This window comes from Rhinolophus ferrumequinum, chromosome 16 (genome assembly GCF_004115265.2).
Source record: "Rhinolophus ferrumequinum isolate MPI-CBG mRhiFer1 chromosome 16, mRhiFer1_v1.p, whole genome shotgun sequence".
Lineage (NCBI taxonomy): Eukaryota > Metazoa > Chordata > Mammalia > Chiroptera > Rhinolophidae > Rhinolophus > Rhinolophus ferrumequinum.
In genome coordinates this window covers 45,698,815-45,720,255 of record NC_046299.1, presented here as the reverse complement: position 1 = coordinate 45,720,255, position 21,441 = coordinate 45,698,815, and the positions used below count along the sequence as shown (strand labels likewise).

General features: G+C 36.8%; 1 protein-coding gene and 1 pseudogene across 3 annotated transcripts in view; one reads left to right on the top strand and one right to left on the bottom strand.

Annotated features, from left to right (window-relative positions):
* LOC117036273 (sperm acrosome-associated protein 9-like) overlaps positions 1 to 6,979 on the bottom strand; it is a 30,692-nt pseudogene extending 23,713 nt beyond the window's left edge.
* Positions 1 to 21,441, top strand: part of CTNNA3 (catenin alpha 3) — a 1,431,866-nt gene that overhangs the window by 783,909 nt on the left and 626,516 nt on the right. The window lies entirely within an intron of this gene.

The window sequence follows — 21,441 nt, the reverse complement described above, 5'->3', positions numbered from 1 at the left end:
CATAGCAGGGAGTGCCCTAACAATTGGGAAAATAAGTTAGTTAGCCTTAGAGATAGGTGTTCTCATATTTATTATATCATTATGTACCAAGAGGTTTTTATGACATATTATTTAAATGCATAGTGCCAGCATAGAGGTTTAAACAGTGGATAGTCTATAATGAGATATTATATTTTCAGTTTTTCCATCTCCTTCTGACATGAGTATATACCTACTAGAAAGGCTGGAAAGTGATGTGAGGATAACATTTTTTAATTATAAAATGAAAAGTCTGTTCTTGAAATGCTGATAGCATGTAAAAGAGGTTAGAAAACTCACCAAATATTGGTTTTTGCACTTAAAAGATGAAGTGAAATTCATATAACTATTGGTGTGTCTGATAAACTTTTGATAAAATTGTTTGCCTTGTACCTGACATTTCAAAAATGTTATAATACATATCTTTTAATTACTTTTAGTACGTAGTTCAGAAGTGGCCGCATTTTATATAAACGATAGTGCCATCTCAACTTCCTAATGACCTGAAGTTCTGGCAAGGATATTGCTCTATTCTGGAATAAGGGTGCTTGAAATGTAGTTAGAATAACATGTTTTTATTGCCCCTCCCCCACTTCTCTTTCACTTGGTTTCCAATGGGTCAAAGCATCCCCGTTACTTTTTTTTTTTTAATTAGTTTCAGGTGTACAAAATAATGTAATAGTTATAAATTTACACCCCTCATAAAGTGACCACCCCCCTCCTCCAATCTACTACCCCTCTGACATCTTATGTAACTATTACAATTCCATTGAGTCTGTTCCCTATGGATAGTCACAGGATGTGGAGTATATCCCCATTACTTTTGAAGTACAGGAAAAGACCCCAGGATTTGCATTGCATCGGTTCTCTTGTGAATTGAAAACCTCTCCTGTTTCATGCTGCGACTTAGTCATGAATTTTCCAGCAGGAATCTAGTTTTTAAGATCAGATGGGTCAATAACAATGTTAAACAAAAAGAAATCCATTTTTGCTTTCTTATGTCGTCCTATCTCAATACACTTGTGACAGGATCACTTCTTTCCTTGCAACAAATTCTGGAAATGACTTTCATTATAGATATAGAGTCATGCTTAACCAACGTGTAGGCTGCTGTGTTAAGCTTTGCCTATTCCTACTTATATCAAAGAGGCTATTTGAGGAATAATAATAGATTCTACACATTTTGCTAGCGATATGAACATTACATATACTTTCTCATTTCATTTAACTTTATTTATACCTCTCATTTCCACTGGGAAGTAGGAATTTTTGTTTCCATTTTAGAGGTGAGGGAGTTAAGTTTCGATTTTCAGTAAGAAAATTAAGACTCTGTTTTGCCTAAGGAAACAGATGTCTACTAAACAGCGGAAGCCAGGTTTGCCTGATTCAAAAGAATCCCAGCCTCACTTGTTTTAGTTCCCAGCCACAGTGCCAAAGAAATGGGTGTCAAACGTGCATGTACCTGCATTACCATTTTGGGGCAGAACAGATGATGTATCCTGCTTTACATTGCAATCTATTTAATTTGTTTTGTTGTTATTGTTTTTTAAAGGAAAATAAATCCCTTGAAATATTTCTAACATTTAAAAAAAATTTTTAATTAAAGTTTATTGGGGTGACAATTGTTAGTAAAGTTACATACATTTCAGATGTACAATTCTGTAATACGTCATCTATATCTCATATTATGTGTTCACCACCCAGAGTCACTTCTCCTTTCGTCACCATATGTTTGACCCCATTTACCCTCTTCTAGAACAACCCTCCCCCCTTACTCTCTGGTGACTACTAAACTGTTGTCTGACATATTTTTGAAGACACTGAGGTATCAGAATGTTTTGGATAACAAAGTAGTGAATTTCTTTAGGTGCCATAGAACTTTCAGCAGTTATATACTTTGCAGTTAGTGAACAGCCAAGTGTATTTCTTTGCCTCTGTTCAAAATAAAATCACTTTAATGAAGAGATTTCATACCAAACCAATCTGTGTACATTAATAATAAATGAATTCTGAAAGGAATTTAAAATGATACCAGAGGAAGCACAGAAGGAACGACTACCAAATTTAAAAGCAGCATTTCCTATTTGTTGGCAATCCTTGTAAGAATGTATTCTTTCCCTATTGCTTTCAACTCCCGTCGTGCTTTGTCTTGTTGTGATCACTTGAAATTCACGCATGTAGATGGTAGTAAGCAATCACTTTAAAGCAGAGGCAAATTATGACTTAAAGGGCCCAAACAACTTGCTTTCGTGTGTCTTGCAATCTAAGAACAGTTTTTATATGTTTTTAAATGGTTGAAAAAACTCTAAAAGATACTATTTTGTGACACATGAAAATTATATGAAATTCAAAATTTGGTATCCATAAAATTTTTTTAGAATACAACCTATACACAAGTCCCTCCTACGAGCTATTTCTAGAGCCATTAATGAACCCTCACAATCACATTCAACATCTAACTGTGCACATGTAGCAACACACACAAATGTACATATGTACAAGTATACTCGCATGCAGACCTCATATTTCTACTTTTGGAAGGATAGTTTGTAAAGCTTTAGGGCTCTTTTGTTTAATTTCCCTTTTACTTACTTTTCTGGACCTAATACTCATCAGCCTTGTCCTTTTATTCTCTGCAGTTTCATTGCTAGTCTCTCACTCACCTTGTTTTTAATTTCCCAAAGTTTTAAAACAATGGTAAAGAAATACAGATCTGTAGGATTTTGCCTTTTCTGCGTCATTTCTATTCTGTTTGTGCCACTAGGTCCCAAGTATTGGAAATATTGTGACACCCCAGTTGCATCAAGGAACTTATTTATTTCCTCTCTCTCCCATACAGTCTTGCCTCATTCTCCTTTGTTGGTGGTGTCATTACCTGATAACAGCAGTTACTGTCTTATTAATTGACTCCACTTGTCAGTTATGATTACAAAATTATTGCACTCATTAAGAAGTAAGGTGACATTCAATATTGTTAATATGTCAAAGAACTTTGAGATGTCTAAGTAATCCATTTCTTTACACTGCTCCAAGTACACTTGAGCCACTGGAAAACTGATCACAATATTTCAATATCATGTAATTTATATTGCACCATGAAATTTTCTTTTGTTAACATTAATATTAATAGCAAGTGACTTTAACAAATAATTGGGATCATTATTCCAATAGTCCATTTAAACCTCATTCAGATAAAAGTCATTTTGAAATGGTAAAAATACTTGAAATGGAACAAACACAAGGCACTTTCTAACAGATTAATCTTCCCTTGGAGTCCACATTTTTGGAGAGATCTTTATGTGATAGTTGTAGAGGCCCTTTAAAAAGATTTTTTCCCCAAAAAATAATTGATTTATTGCTATGTGCTGGGCACTTTTCTAGGTATTGGGGGATATCACACAAAATAGGCATCCAGCCCTTACTCTTGTAGGGCTTTCATTTTAGAAAACGAAGATAGACAGTAAAGTAAAAAGATAAAGTAAAAAAAAAAAACACCTCATAGAATGGAAAAAAAAGGTTGGCTAGGTGGTAGAAAGTAACTGGTGGATTGACTGCTGTAGATGGTGTCAGAGAAAAACTCTCTGAGGAAACGACATTTGCTCTGAGCCCTGACTGATGAGAAGGAGCTAGTCATGGGACCATTGGGGAGAGGGGAGGGCAGAGCATTTCAGGGAGAGGGAATAGCCCATGGAAAAATGCTATAGGATGAAAACAAGCATGGTGGATTTGAGGTAAGAAAGAAGGCCAATGTGACTGTAATATAATGAGAGCAGGTGGGTGATGATGATGAAGGAAGTAGGCAGAAGAAATATTTGAGTTTTATTCTAAAACCCATTTTAAACAACTTACTTGTTTTCGATCAGAAAGGTGACATGATGATACCCAAAGACATGCTCTCTCTTTTTCTTCAGGCAAATATCTAAGAGACACGCCTTGTGCTCTCCTGACTTATAAGTCCTATTCCCTTCTGGGCCTTTCTATCAGGGAGGCAGTCAAAAACAGTTGTAAGAATCTTCATTTAGATTAAATTATATATATATCTATATATCTATATCTATTTATCTGTCTCTCTCTCTCTCTCTCTATCTATATGTATATATATAATTTATTCTACCACTTTTTCTTTCTATCTAGCATCATTTATACCCAGAACACCTTCTCACTTCATATTTGACAAAAATTTTCACTCTTCCCCAATTCAAGCTCAATAAACCTAAAAACTTCAACACATTCAGGGTCATTATCTTAAGGACTCTATAGCATAATTGACCCCAATTTCATTTTTTTCAACTTCCACTGATTGTGAAATATGTGAAATATCCAAAAAAATAAAATATAGCCTATCCTCTTTCATTAGAATGTCAGTTTCTAGAAGGTAATCACTTTCTTCCATATGTTCTGAATCTCGGACTCCAGCTTATTAAATGTTATGTATGTATATGAATAAAGATAGCCGATAAAGATCAGGGTTTTTCGGGTGAGAAAGGAGATAGAAGAAAGAGTTTAGAATAATTCATGTTGTCCTTGTCGTTTTCTTTTGCCTCTGCCTTTTATTACCTTTTTGTAATTCATTTAGTAATTACTTTAAGTTTTTATATATTCTAAGGATTTATTTAGTAATGTAGGATAGACATGAGTAAACAAAACAAGGCTCTCTGAAGTCATGGAGCTTACATTCTAATGGGTCATAGAAAAAAGGATTTAAAGGTAGTTCTTAAAATGTTATTATATAAGGAAGGGTATGTACCCACTGAAACTCATTGGGAAGAAACGTAGAGAGTCAGTAAGATAAAGAGACAGCATACATGTCTTGAGGGTTTCTACTTTGAAATAAATCATTTTTGGCCTTTTTTCTGCATTGTTTATGTGTTTATGTTTATATATCTTTTTCTTTCTTTTTTCCCCATATTGTTTGATTGATAGGAAAGTACACTTTTCCCTTTTGTTCTTAGTACATATTCCCAGTACAGACTTTAAAATTATTTCTTTGTTACATTGCTTCAAACAGTACAGATTTTCTGAGTACCTATTAAATACAATTTATACGAGCCCCATACATATATATATATATATATATATATATATATATATATATATATGAGGTATTTGGTTCTTTGAGCTTAAAATCTTTCATTGATCTGAATATAGGATATAATCCTTTAAAATTTAAAAATAGTTTTATATTTTTAATTCACTTGGTGCTAATTATGTTAGATGGAAAAACCAACTTAAACCAGCTTAAGCAAATAAAAGGAACGTATGGGTTTGTTCTTCATAAATTCTTAGTTTTCATGAGAGTATTATTCCAGGGACTCAAATGATATTCTCATTATTTGGTTCATTTCCATTTGTCAGTTCTGCTTTATGTTATGTTGGTTTAACCCTCAAAATATACATCATGATTTCCTTTTGTGCCAAGTACCCCCTTTCCTTACCTTGTCTGTGGTTCCAGAAGAAGACATGTCATTCACACTACTTAAATCTGTGTATCACATTTTCCTGACGGCAGTCATTGGTTCAGAGAAGGGCCTGTTAATTAATCAGAGTAAAATAGAAGGAAGTTGACTTTTGTTAGGAAAGTAGAGAGAGAAAGAAAGACATTTCTTTTTGCTAGAATTTGAAACTGAGAATTGTTCTTAGAGCAACAGGGAATGACTACATATATGATGAGGATTAAACCAACATATGATAAAACAAAGTTGAGAGATGAAGTGAAATCAAGTATTGAGGATGCCATTTGAGTTCCTGACACAAGATCTAAACAATGGCCAAGACTTTATGGAAGATGAGCCAATAAATCCCCTTATTGACTTCAGCTAGTTTGAGTTAGTTTTTCTATTATAACCTAAATTGTCCTTCCAGAAATAAAAATATAAAAATTATATAAAGTGCTATATCCTATATGCAGAAAAGATTTTGAACTCAAAGTTTCATAAAACCATCAATACGGAAGGGAGCTAGGAGGGATTTAGTACATCCCTCTATCCAATCCCTACAAATTACAGTTAAGTGAATAAAGAATCAGTGAGGTTAAGTAATTTACTCAACATCTCAGGAAGTGCCAAGGTGACAGGAAGAATCCAAGTGTCATGGCTTCTATTTCTGTGCTGCTTACAGTGCTGTACTTTATTTTGATTAAAAATAAATGTGGATATATGAAATTGTTCTTGGTCATTTTTTTGGCCTTGTTTACAGTGTCAAAATTCAAAAACCATAATTTTTGTACAGATGCCGTATTGTAATTTTCAATGCTTTCCATCTGAGTAGTTCATTTTAATCATTTTCTTTTAGAAACTTTCCATTTTTATTTGTAGCAAGTACAGTAATTCAAATCAACAGTTTGCAAAACATGAGCCAATAGCCATGATAGAAACTATGTGAACTACATCTAGATTATTGTTTTTTTCCCATTTATTCATTCATTTTGGTGGTAAAACATTTTTATTCTTGACTGTCGCCGGAAGGAAGCAAGAAGACTCGCTGCATGCTGCAGCACTTAACCAGGCAGCATTTCTTAGTCAGCAACCCATCCTTTCATTAAGCAGAGCATGATGGGGATGAGGCTGACTACGGCTTCCGTAGTGGTTCCTGGTGTCATAACCACTGAGGTGGTTCACCACGTTGTGAGGGTATTTTGCTCTCAGGCAGCTGAGGGTGTTGCTCTGGCTCACAACGGTTTTGCATTTCTTGAAGTTGTTGGTGACCGACGTGCCCGAATGCAGGGCTTCGAAATGCTGACAGAGCTTGCTCAGCTCCGTGCAGATAGGTGTCCAGGAACATGCGCAGAACGGACGGGTCTGTGGAGTGTTGCAGCGCTGTTCCATGTGGCTCAGCATCAGAGGGGCCGGATCTTGTGGGCGTTCTCCCTACAATGTTCCAGAGCGGCGATAAAGGGTACCTGTTGTTGCTGGAAGAGCATGTACTGCTGGTTGCTTCGAAGGGATGCTTTCACCTCGTTCATTGAATTTCTCAGTGGTCACTTACAGGATAAGGGGAATCGGGGCACATTTGGTCCTGGAAGGCCACAGCTGAAAGCGACCTGAGAAGTGCTGAAAAGAGAGCACTTGTCCCAGGTGGCTGAGCACACGGGCCTAGGAGCCCGGGTCCAGGCCAGGCGCCAGAACTGCTGGCGAGCGGGAGGTTGGGCCCTCACTTATTTTTTATAATTGCCAAGAAAGGTTATAAAATAAACCGTTTATAATTGTCCCAGTATGTTTACTCCTATATGTTGTTATTAGGTTGGTGCAAACATAATTGCTGTTTAAAAGGTTAAAAATAATTGCAAAAACTGCAATTACGTTCGTACCAATCTAATAATAAACTGTAGTCGTCTTTTTTTGTTGTTGTTTTGTTGTAACACTATGTGGCAAATCGGATAAATTTTAGTTACAAAAAACAAGGAAATATTTTGTAGTAATGTGCCCTGATTCTGATATTGTTCATGTAAGTTTTAGGGAATAAAAATTCAGTTCTCATTGAACAACGATTTACTAGTCAGGTTGGCTGTTTTATGTTTATGATGAATAGGAATTAATGTATAAACTGGACATTAGGAAACCTGTATGGCTTTGGCTCTTAGCTACCTCATTTACAACCACACATTCAGGAAGGAATTCTCCAGTGCTAACATTCTATTTTCAGCATGAGTAGCATAACTAGCCTCCAGAATTGTGCACATGTATTTTTAATTTTATTTCAGACTCTCAACGAATGTTTATAAATAACATCCCTGAAGGAGAAAAACTTTCTAAATTTATATCCTATAATTTTCATCAGAAAAACTTACGAGTTTTGTAACTTCTCCTGAAAAGTTTAGGGAGATCCTGACATTCATTATAAGAAAGCATCTAATTGTTAATTAATTGGAAAAAGAAAAGGCTTCCGAAAAAGAAATCACTAAGTTTATTATAGAAATGAATCTTATTTTAATGCCAAATGTTTTATAATTAAAACAAAACTCAGATAGAAAAAAACCTTAAGCAATAACAATACTATAAGTAAAATACTATTTTGTTTTTTTGACATTGCTTTCATGCTGAGAATGATGAGGTCCTTATTTACCTCATAGTATACTTTTTGGGTAGTTTCAGTTTAGAACAGTTTCTCAATCTCGATTAATTCTGACATTGGGGCCAGATAATTCTTTGCTGAGGGGGAATGTTCTGTGCATTCTAGGATATTTAGCAGCATCTTTGGCCTTCACCCACTAGCTGCCTGTAGCACCACCCACCCCCTGTAGGAACCCAAAAGCCAAATTCCATGGTAAAATTGCCCCCCCCCCCACTGCCACCCTCATGGTAAAATTGCCATCCCCCAACTGAGAACCCCTGGTTTAGAAGTACACAAATTGGGAGAATGTCAGAGGTCAACTTATTTTATTGTAGGTCAGATGACGCAACTGTTTTTAGGAGCCGTGTCCCATACTTATAGTCACCCAAAGGAACTTTACCATTGACCAAAATTCTATCTTCTTTTTTTGTGTATATCAGATCACTCTGCTGTTTCAGTTAGTGTGGTCTTGTCAAAAAATTCATGCATTGTCCTGTCTACCCTCATTTTCAGTGTAGCGAGGGGTTTTGTGTAATTATCATTGCCTTTGGGGTATCCTAAATCCCCGTACCTACCCCACATTTCCTATCGTCCTTCAAATCAGCCCAAAATATAAAAGGATTGCTTTTTTCTAGATCTGTCTGTCATTCAAATTTTGCCAAGTGTGACAATTTTGCAGTTTCTTCAAACTTGAATGAGTTGCCTTTAAAAGGAAAATATTATTCTCTCCTCGTATGATGTTTATTAAACAGTGTTAAAGCTTTGATTGATCATTCCTGTGATGATGACTTCCATAGCACATTACTGCATTAATGCAAGTATTTTTGCCTGTCAAACATTAAATATGGAAAAGATCTGAAGTATCATTTTGTTAACTTTGCTACCACTGAAGCATTGCCTCTCCCTAATGCATGCTGGCCTACTGTTCCCAGTCCAATTTAAACTCTAAATAATGACTGCGTATTTCCACTTCCTTTGGGAAAGCATTACAAAGTTTAATTTACTGTTTCCTAACCATTTGCAGTAGTATCGGTAGTTTATGTTCTAGAATTCTGATAGAGGAACTTTCTACTAATCTACTTTTCCCTCTTAGAGGTGAAAATTTTAATATAATCGGCAGGGTTTTTTGTGTGTGTGTGCATACCAGCTTTGTTTCCTAAGATTACAGAATGGGTCTGAGTATTTGCCAATTCTAGTCAACCATAACCTTTTCCTCTACACAGTCGTTGAATAGGTTTGAAAACTTTATACTTGATAGCACCTTACATTTCAAAAAGTATGCTGACATCCCCTTACTAGATTTTTTATAAGACTACTTTGGAAGTAGACAGGCCATAAAGAACTTTATTTGACAGATGAATATATGGAGGCTCAGAGAAGTTAAACAACTTTCCTAAGTCACTAACATTTATATATCCCTTTGAAAATTGGAGATGATTGATCCATACTCATTATCCCATTTGGTCCACACCCCTAAAAGCAAGCAGCACAGATATTATTTTGATCTCCATTTTTCAGAAGAGAAAACTGTGGCACAGAAAAGTGAAGTGATGGAGCTAATGAAGTGTCCCTTGATTTAGGTGTTCTGCTTCACGTTTAAATGTATTATTTTATTTTATATTTCTTTGTCTTGCTTGCATATTTATTGACTTCTTTCTTTTGTTATTGAAAAGATTTCTCCATGTAGATGCTAGAGAATGAGATTTTTCACTAGGATTCATAGGTGGTAAATGCAATGATTTAGTGAGAAAATCTCCTGAGAAAATAATTTAGTCATCTTGATTTGTTGTTTGCATACCAGGTGTGTAGTATCAGATTCGTTTTCACACTCCTTTTTTTTCCCTCACTCTCCCTTCCATCCATATTTTAATCTGTGGCCATCTAGAGGCTCACTTTTGAGGAGATAGCCTCTATATTTGTTTTTATTAATTTTATTTTAATTCTTACATTTAATTCTTTATACATGTGTGTTACATAACCCCATGTGAAAAGACCAGTTGGTTTGGGAAGAGCTAAATAAATACTAGTCTCAACAGATCCAGGGGTCATTCCAAAGCTGTCCCTACACAGAAAGTGTGACAGTGTCTCTTAGATTTCACAGCCTCTTTATGGAGTCTCTCGCCATAAAGGAACAAATGGGTAATCCTGGATGAATTTGCATCAAAGCTTTTTGAAACTCAGTACGATCAAGACTCCTTTCAGCCCACTTAGAAAGTGGGCTTATGCAAGTGGTACTGGCACTCAGAACCCAGCACTCCTACTGGTTGCTAGTCTGCTGCCATGCTACTGTGGAAAAAATTGTCATTTGCCTGTGATCAAAACACAGTCCTTTTGGCTAAAACACCAGCAATAAAGTTCCATTAAAATCCAAGAGCTCTGAAAAACCTTCTTCTTGGGAAATAAAAAACAAAACCAAACCAAACCAAACCAAAAAAAAAGGTACCTGCATACATGAAAAAAAAATCAGTTTTTGGTTAAAATCAGTCTTAGAGAAGGAAACAAAAGAGGAAAGCTTTTAAGAAACCTCTGAAGTTCCACCTGTTGGCAATCACTCAGAAAGCTGGGCTGCCTAGCTAAATAAAAAGTACAGAGCGTTGTGCCCCTTTGAATCTTTTAGCAGCCAAAATGGTAAAAGTTCTCATACTACAAGAGCCTGAGATGACTTAATAGGAAGGAATACTGTAACCAACTACTTTATTTAGGTCATAGCACCAGTAATGTTTGTTTTGTTTTTCTTTTGAATATGGTTTCTTGATAAATGCCCTTTCAATTGAATATTGAAGGGACAAATGAATGCATCTCAAAGAAGGTTGTGGACAATAAATGGAGAGAAGGTGGATGAGGACATACCATTCTAATTTGGGAGATAAAGTACATTCAGGGCATTATAGATGAATACGTGAAAGAAATGTGTGCATTCAAACATACCAATCTGCCTGGGCTCCACACATGTAGCTCACCACTTACCTTTCTTCCTCCTTTGAATTGCCTTTACTCTGCACCTCTTTGTTATTGTATCATCACCCTACTTTGATGAATATAATAGTAGTTATATAAGTCTTGTTTTTTTTTTTTTTTACTTTAGGCATGTGATTAAGAACACTGCTAATTATATTACACTGCTTTTCTTGTGCAGCACCTCAGGATAATTTTTTTTCAGTTCCCCATAATTATGCCTTTCAAAAATTGGTTTATTTCTCTTTTATGGGTATTAAATATATAACTGTAATTTTCCCCCTTTGCATTGCTGCTTTCAAGCAGCATCCAGAACCAAAATTGTGACCCAACCTTGAGCAGTAAACAGCATCAAGTAGTTTGTACATTGTGTGTGGATCTCAGTCCAGCTTTATCGTTATTGTTCTACATCATCTACCCGATACCTTATTTTTCACACTTAATTTTTAAGTGAAAAGTTTATATGTTTGTGTGACTCCTTAATATTTTGAGGGGGGGAATAAACAATATTTATGGAATAAAATAAATTCTATTGGAATGGAATAAAATTTCTCAGACAAGGGCTGTCACTGACCAACTTTTCTCTCTCCAGCTTAGGCCCATCTCCTAACTACAGATTCCTATTTCCAACTCCCTATAGACACCTCCATTTCAATTTTCTGCAGATACCTTGAATTATTGAACATATTCAAATCTGAACTTTTAATTTCTCTTTCCACCCTGATCTTTCACTTACATCAATGTTTTCTCTCTCAGGTAATGGAATCACCAACCTCCAAATTGCCTAAGCCAATATTCTGAGAATCATTCATGATTTCTTCCACTCATTCAACCCCCTCCCCCCCACCATCCATAGTAATTCTGACTTCTTGGTGTCTTTCAAATACGTCCCCTTTTTGCATTCCTAATTGCTTCTGACTCAGTCTGGAACCTCATGATTTCTCACCTGAATTATTAGATTAATTTCTTGGCACTATTGTCTCGATACTGCTCACATCCTAGAAATTCTTTACAAAGCTACCAAAATGATCCTCCTAAAACAAAATATCGATCCTATCACTTCCTTACTTAAAACCTTTCAATGAGTCAAAAAATGACCTCCAGATGAATCCAGAATCCTTAGGAAGATATCCAAGAAGCTTTTTGACTTGGCACTTACTTGCTTTCTTCAGCTTCATCTCTCACCACTCGCCTCACCCTCCCTACCATATTCTTTAATAAAGTCATATTTTTATGATATTTTTCACCTTTCACTTTACATGCACTGCTTTTCCTGGTTCTTTGCTTATCTCCTGCCAAATACACAAAATTAACACACACACACACACACACACACACACACACACACACACACACACACACTTTTTTCCTTGGTCAGTTAGAACAGCCTTAATCAAAGAGGGGTCTACTGTATGGAAAGGACATCCTTTATAACCAAGCATGTAGTGAGAAGGGAAGTAGTGAACCACAAATAATAGACTAATGAGATGAATAAACTTCTCTAATATTAGAGGCAGGTCATCTCACCCAATAGTCATGACATAAGACACAGCACCAAAAACTTATTTATTCTGAGAAGCTTTATTTATTCTGAGAAGCCAAATTAGACTCCAGTCTAATTTGATGTCCCTTCTGCACTGCCCCTCCGTGTACCTCAATTGTGATTCTTAGCACAATACACGTAGAAGAACTGATACGCTCTAAACAACTTGAGGGCAGGGGCCCACATGTTTTATTTGTCTTTTCCCCCCTTCCTGGACATGGTAAATACTCAGTAAATATACTTTGAGTATCTAATAAATGCAGTGAAGCATCTTGAATTAGGCTATAAATATGAAGCAGTAGAAAGGTTGCTAACAGCATTCCAACTCGAGATAAGCTCCTGAGCACAGAAGTATAGATAGGGGTAGATTGGGCTCTGTGATAATTAGTCCTGCAGGCTTTCCTGTCTCTTTATTCTTAGTCTTCAGGGAACGTAAGTAGTCACAGGTGCCTAGGGGGAAGCAATTTTGTTGTTATCATAATTACCTATAATCTGACATTGCTTTCTAAGGAAGACATGCCTTTATCTTGTGCTGAGTGCAATGACAGATTGGATTGTATAACTTTGGTAGGACGACTTGAGGCAGAATGAATGTGAGTATACCTAGATTTCATATGGAAACTTTCAAGGTTAGGGCTGGAAGGAATCTTAGCACATTTACTACCCAAAGTGTGGTCTGTAGACTCGTGCTGCTCGGTCTATAACAATGAGCCCAGCTGGTTGGAAGCATTTACCAATTTTTAAAGCAGCTTGAGAGAGTAATTTTATATCTGTTGAATCTATTAGAAAAAAATGGAGATTCTGTTTTGTATATGTTCATTTTAATTTCATTTTTTAGTAATTCATAATTTGTGTTTATTTTATAAATGTATTGGTTCATAACAGACAGGCATTTAAAAAGAACTAACTCTCCAGGACACATAAAGAAGTACTCCTTTGGTGTGTGTCTTTTCAGTAACCCTTAACGAATCTGATGAACAATGTTCTCCATATAATTTGAATCTCTGCTGAGCCTCATGAAGCTCATACGTGGATCCCAGGTTAAAGACATTTTTGTTTAAGATTTTTAATGAAAATATAACTAACTTACAATATTATATTAGTTTCAGGTGTACACCATTGTTATTCAACGTTTACATACCTACAGAAGTGATCAACGAAAGTCCAGCAACCACCTGACACAGTGCCACATTATCACTATATTATTAACTATATTCCCTATGCTACATATTACAGCCCCATGACTTATTTGTTTTATATTTGGAAATTTGGACCTCTTATTCCCCTTCACTTTGTCCCCCCTTTTTTTAATTTTTCAATTAAAAAATGTCAGTTGACATTCAAGATTATATTAATTTCATGTGTACAACATAGTGGTTAGACATTTGTGTAATCTAAGAAGTGATCTCTCTGACTAGTCTAGAACTCACGTGGCACTATACATAGTTATTACCATATTATTGACTATATTCCCTATGCTTTACATCCCCATGACTGTTTTGTAACTATCAGTTTATACTTCTTAATCCCTTCACCTTTTTTACCTTGCCCTCCAACCCCCTCCCATCTATCACCCCAACAAATCTAGTACCCATCTGACACTATACATAGTTATTACAATATTATTGACTGTATTCCTTGTGCTATACCCTACATCCCCATGATTACTGAATGACAACCAGTTTGTACTTCTTATCCCTTCTCCCTTTTCACTCACCGCCAACCCCCTTCTCATCTGGCAACCATCAATATGCTGTCTGTATCTATGAGTTTGTTTCTGTTTTGTTTGTTTAGTTTATTCCTTAGATTCCACATATAAATGAAATCACATTTCATCTGTCTTTCTCTTTCTGACACTCCACTCAGCACAGTATGCTCCAGGTCCTTCCATGCCACCACAGATGGCAAGAACCCATTCCCTTTCCTGGCTGAAGAATATTCCATTGTATATATGTACCACCTCCTCTTTATCTATTCTTTCATCGATAGACACCCAGATTTCCTTCACATTGTAAACAATGAACACATGGACGCACATGTCCACTAGAAGTAGCGTTTGGGTTTATTCAGACAAATACCCTGAAGTGGGATCACTGGGTCTTTCATTGTCTCTTCTTATATCCTTTGTTTAAAACTCTATTATTTCTGGTATAAGTAGTTCTTCCCCAGCTTTTTTGTTTGTTTGTTTGTTTGTTTACATTTTCATTAACTATTTTTTTTCCATCCCTTTACTTTCTGTCTGTGTGTGTCTTTCAATCTGAAGTACAAATCTCTCATAGGCAGCATATGTAAGAGTCTTGTTTTCTTATCCATTGAACCCTCTTATATCTTTTGTGGAGCATTTAATCCATTTACATTGAAAGTAATTGTTGATAAATGTGTAGTTATTTCCATTTTATTATTCATAGTTATGATCTTTTTTTTTCCATCTTAAAGAAGTCCCTCTAACATTCCTTGTAATGCGGGTTTTGTGGTGATTTTCTTGTCTGGGAAGCTCTTCATCTGTCCTTCAATTCTAAGTGATAGCTTTGCTAAGTATAGCAATCTTGGTTATAGGTCCTTGCTTTTCATCATGTTGAATATTTTATGCCAATCCCTCTGAGGGATGTTGTTATGCTTGATGTTGTCCCAGAGGTCTCTTAAACTATCCTCATTTTTTTTTAATTCTTTTTTTCTTTTGCTGTTCCAATTGGGTGTTTTCTACTACCTTCTCTTCCAATTCACTGATTCAGTCCTCTGCATCATCTAATCTGCTGGTGATTCCTTGTAATGCATTCTTCATTTTGGTTATTGTACCCTTCACTCCTGACTGGTTCTTTTTTATAGTTTCTATCTCCTTTTTTATGCTTGCTATCTCTGTTGAGGTTCTCACTAAGTTCCTTGAGCATCCTTATAACCATTGTTTTGAACTCTATATCTGTGTAGGTTGCTTGCCTCCATTTTGCTTAGTTCTGTTTCTGGAGTTTTCTCCTGTTCTCTCATTTGGGATGTATTTCTCTGTTTCCTGATTTTGGCTGCCTCTCTGTTTATTTCTATGTATTAGGTAGATCAGCTACATCCCCCACTCTTGGCCAGGTGGCCTTATGTAGTAGGTGCCCTATTGGACGTAGTGGCACAGTCTCCCTGATCACCTGCTTCAGGTGCTCCAAGAGTGTCCCTTGTGTGGGTTTTGTGTGACTTCATATTATAGTTGAGCCTTGGTTGCTATTGGCACATCAGTGGGTGGTATTGACCTTTAGGCTGATTGGCTTGGGGGTTGGTCACGTCCACAGCTGACAGGATGCTGTCCAGGGGGCTTAACCAACTTAGGGGGATTTGCCCCAGTGGGCTCTGGTACTGATTGAGACTGCCCTTTTTGTGTGCCACTTGTGGGGTAATTGGTTGATGCTCTGCTGTGGTCTGAAGCCAACCTCCAAGTATATTGGTTCTGGGACCTCTTGTGAGAGGCTCTGGTGCAGGCCCATCTCACCCACTGCCTGTGACCAGCCAGGGACTACCAGGTAAGAGCTATAAAATGATCCATGGTTGTTCTCTGCCTCTGCTAACCCTGGAGGTATGTGGGAGAAGCCACACTGCTAACTGAGGATGTCTGCCACCATTAATGGACCTAGGGTAGCTCTACAGAATACTATGACACCCCAAGGTGTCTGCTACCTGCTGGCTCCATTAAGCAAACCTGATACAAGTTGGGTGAGGCAGGGTCTCAGGGAGTCATGAGTGGGAAGAGTTGTGGTCACCAGGTTAATGTAAATTCTAGTGTGGTGCCAATGCTAAGCCTGAAGGTATTCAGAAAAAGTCTCAGAGCACACTGAGACCAATCACCACCTGCCTGGGGTCTGTCAGACTCTGATAATTTTCCAAGAAAGAGTCCAATGTGGGCAGCTCTGGTGTTCGGGGAGTTGGGTGGGGTGGGGTCCCAGTGAGTCAGCAGGGCAGAGCTATGGAGCTCACCAGGCCAATCAGATTCAGATTTGGCCTGAGGAGGTGGACTCAATGCAATAAAGATGGTACCCACCTGTCAGCTGCGCAGGATGGAAACTTCCTCCCAGGGAAATGGCAACTGTCCTCCAGCTCTCAACCCAAAGCAATGCAACTTAGTCTGTCCCCTCCCCCCATATGTCTCTGAAACCCCATTGAGTTACTGTCCCTCTGCTGGAGCCCAAGGTGAGTGCCTTGGAATGAGAGAGTCTGTGCGTGGGCTGTTGTCCCGCCACCTTTGGTCCTCTGTGCATACTTGGAATCCCCACTGTTTTTCACAGTCAGATGTGGGAGGTCCTCTTCCTGATACCAGTACTCTTGGCTGGAGAGACTGGTGTGGGGCTGTGGTCCTTCACTTCTCTGTGGGGAACCTCCAAGGCCAAGATATGCCTCCCAGTTCTCAACCACCACACGGAGGGTTGGGGTTAGCCTGTCCCGTGTCTCTGTCCTTCCAACCCTCCTCAACATGGCTTCTTTTTTTCTTTGACTATAAAACTTCTGTTCAGCCAGACTTCAAATGATTTTCCAAATTGGTTGTTCTATAATTTAGTTGTAATTTTAGTCTGTTAATGGAAGGAATCAGGCACAGAGTTTATCTACTTCGCCATCTCTGATCTCTTCCCCCAGAGTCTTGACAAAGCTAAAATTAGTCATTTATAGACAATAGCATGAACACTAGGAAACCAAAGTAATCTATCCAAGATCTTACAGCAAACTGGGGTCCAACACTTAGTATCTTCCCACTCTACCAAAATAATATTTTATTTTTCCTGTTTCTAAGTGCCCCATTTGTACTTCTCACTACCACCAGAATGGAGGTTGTGTTTCTGCTTCTGAAGCTTTGTGATGCCTATATATATTATGCCATGGTACTCTGAGGAGATTCACCTTCTCTTCCTACCTGCTTAAGATGACATATGCAATACACTTATAGCATTGTAGCCAAATGAAAGAATGTGGGCCAACCTGTGCTTCTGGTATGACTATTAACTGTTAACTCCAAAATCCATTCTTGCTGTAGCTTACTTTAACCTTTATTGAAAGAATCATAACTTTTGACTGATAGTTTTGTTTGTGGAAATTGTGTTTAATTTCATCTAGAGCCTGGTGGTACTATCTGGGAAATATGGGCATTATCAACAAATGCATTTTTAATTTTAATTTTCATCCAAGTCTCACAACCATAGTTGGCTGTTACACACACACACACACACACACGCAAGAATATGAGAAATGGTGTCTCTCAGGTTTGAAGTCTGATGTGAGAGAGACTTTCAGAGTCACAAAAGAAAACATTCCACGCAGAAAGTGTATCTTTGGCTTTCCTATCATGCATGATTGATGCTTTCCCTGTATCACCCAGCTCATGTGTCCTAGTATATTTTTTTCTCTTCTGCTGTCACAGTCATAATTAATGATTAAGGTACATAACTAGCATAACACCTGACTATTAATTTAAGGAAGTAGATTGACATGCACAGCATTTGACCTCACAGACACTCGGGGGCAATCTGTAGAGCTTCCTTCATTGCATAAAGCTGAATACTCTCCCTTTTCCCAGGCCGGCTGCAGTTTTGACAACCTGTCCACACCTGAACAAGTCAGTCTAACCTCTTTCTCTGTCACTCTTGTTTTTTTCCAGTCCGTTACATTATCTGGAAGGAATAAGATAAATTAAATTGCAATTGTATGTGTGTTTTACAAGTGCTGAATTCAACACATATAAATTGCCATTATTTATGTTAACAGCAAATAAATCTTTCCTTTGTACAAACTGATTTCCACCAATGACACAGATATGACTGGCTTTACTTAAACAATAACTCTGAAATCTTGCACCTGTCTTTGGTCCCTTTGGTTTTATATACAGTCAGTGTGTGACCTCCGTGTTTGTAGATTTGAATCCCTGGCTGTCTGGCTTTTTCCTTTCTCTAGATATTCTCTCCCACACATTCTGGGTCATAGGCACAGGGATTTAAATCTCATTTTCATATTAGCCCAAAGATAATATAATTAGGAAGGCAAAATGTAACGCACACAGTTACATAATGATCTTGCACACCAATAAAAATGATTCAGGCTGTTTTTCTCTTTTGGATTGTTTATATCACTACTCTTCACCGTGAATTAAAAGTAAATCTTACTAAATAAGTGGTCAAGAGGCTGGAGAAAATAAGAAAATAACACAACCCTTAAATTAATTAAATTCAGATTGTCAATAATTTTAATCATGTTGACAGCTATTTACTTTGCATCAGTTTAGCTAAATAAGTAACTTAACATTTATATTATTCTGTAGATTCTGTTCCTCAGCTCTAACTCTACTGTCATAGAAAAAACTAACATCTCAGTTATATTCAAGACTTAAAAATAGGTTTTCCAGCTTCAGGATGGGAAATTAAACCAACCCATATTCCTTTGTTTCCCTTCATACTCTAACCCCATGAAACTGATTAAAGTAGCATCAAATGAGCAAAAGAAAATCTGTAGCAGTACCGAAAAGTGGGGAAGAGTGACACCAATAAAGCGGATACTTTCAGGAGTTTATTTTTAAAATATGAAGTGGATGTATTGGGTTTACTGAGGAGCTGACAAAGGCTTTTTTAAAGCCCAATATAAGCAAGGCAGGGAAACCCTGAGAGACAAGTAGTCAAGTAGCTCCAACAGAAAACTTACAAAACTCCAGCCTTGGGAAATTACAGCATTATTTAACCTCCATTGAGAAGAGTAAGGAGTGTCAGTGAGAATCACTCAATAGTGCTTCTAGAATTTATCAGAGCTCTGCAGAGAGATGTTGAACAAAATATTTGCTCTAGTGCTTCCTCTAGTTGGTGTCATCAGCATCCTAAATGCAGTTGGATCTTTTCTTACCTACCTCATTCTTGCTGTTTCTCTTTGGAACAAATTTGTCAGGATCATTCCCAGTACATGTAGCTGCAAGGAAATCAACCATTGTACTTCTCTTTGTTCCCTGAACACTTCAATTTCATGACATCAAATGTTGGCCTAAGCATAGGGAATCCATACCAGCCACCAGTATGGGCTATCTAAACCTGCACACATTAATTTGAAAAGGTAATGAAGTATCACCAGCCACTGGGGAGAAAAAGAGGAATGCTGGGAATCAGAGCAAATGTTTCCAATGAAACATAGATATTGCAGGTTACCAGAAGAGAATGACTTAACATTTAATTAGAGTCATTGATATTTGATTTTTTTTCTTCTCTGTCTTCTTCTTCTTCTTCTCACTCTGTAAAATATCACACTGCTATGTAAAAGGAGCAATAGGGTAATTGTGCTGGAAGTTACTACTATATACCATACACTGTTCTCTGGTCTTACATCCATTAACTCATTCAATCCTCTCAATGACCCTGTGAAGTATTGCTAGTATTATTTCCATGGGGTCAGGAAACAGGCACAGTTAATATACCTTGCCCAAGCTTAAGTAGCTCTTAAGTTGTCAAGTCCAGACTCAAAAGGACCTAAGTCCAGAACCCAGGCCCTTAATTATTATACTCTGGAGACTGGCTATTGTTTTAAAGGAAAAAAAAATAAAACAACAAAACAAACAAACAAACAAAAAACCTTAATAGGAAAAGTAAAAAGCAGAACCTCTACCAATACAAACCAGAAGGAAATTAAGGAATTATACCATACCTTGATTCAAGGACAAGGAATAAATCTTAGTAACTTTTAGAAACATGGAATTTAGATACAAAGATCTAATATACAAAATCTTATAAAAATAAAATGAGTTGATTGAGGAGAAGCAATCATCACAGGAAAAAATATTCTCAAGCTAAGGACTTGAGGCTTCAGAACCCCCTCCCCCAAAAAATACTGACCAAGAGCTGAGTCAAAAGAATGAAAGAAGACTCAGACCTAGACATTATTGTAAGATTTCTGAATTTCAAAAATAAAGAGAAAACCCTATAAACTTCCGGATAGAATACAAAAATATTTACAAAGGCAAGAATCAAATTGGCATTGAACTTCTAATCTGACACACTAAGCCAGACAGCATACTTTAAAAATGCTTGAAATAAGCAGAAAAATGCTGCTGTTTATTTTATTCAATGTCTTTTGATGTTTACTTTGAAATGATAAATATAATGAGGTCCATATGTAGTGTGCACTGCTTTCAAGATTCTGCAGTATATCCTTTGATGATGTAGCTGCATTTGCTACATCTAATTGTAGGAATTGAATTACTTAGAAATTAGAAGCTTACATACATCATTTTCAATCAGCGAAGAGCTTCTTAATAAACAAGTGTGTAGAAGATTTGTGTCCTAAACTAAAAGGAAAATGTCAATATCCAGTCAATCCTGGTTTATTAAGGTGGTGTCATTTTATTCTGTGGTCATTACTTTTGCAGTGTTGTAATGCGATTGCTTCTTTTGGTTTGGGGCTGCATAACATAGACTTTTATGATTTAACAGCATTTAATAAATCTTTTATTCTTTTTCCAATCATTTTTAGCTATGTCAACCCCAAAGTCAAGACTATAATTTCATTACTGTATGTAATTTGCCCATATGATAATTCATTGAGAAAAATTTTTTTAACAAAGAGATAAGGATGATGAAGTACAGGAACAAAGGTGGTACACAATCTGATTAGGTGATGGTAAATGATGATAAATTCAGTTTTCAAATATTTTGCATGCTCTTTGTTATCAGCTGTGGGCATTAATGCCTCATTAGCCATAGATTAAATCAGCACCTTAGAACCTATCCTCGGCAATAGTAAATGCCCATTACACCCAATTAGAATACAAGCTGATGTGGAAAGAAGTTGAAACAGGAATGGGATTTAGGTTCCAATTCTGGCTTTGCAGCTAGCCACCTATGTAGCCTTAAGAAAATTATTCAAATATCTAGAAAAATAAAATA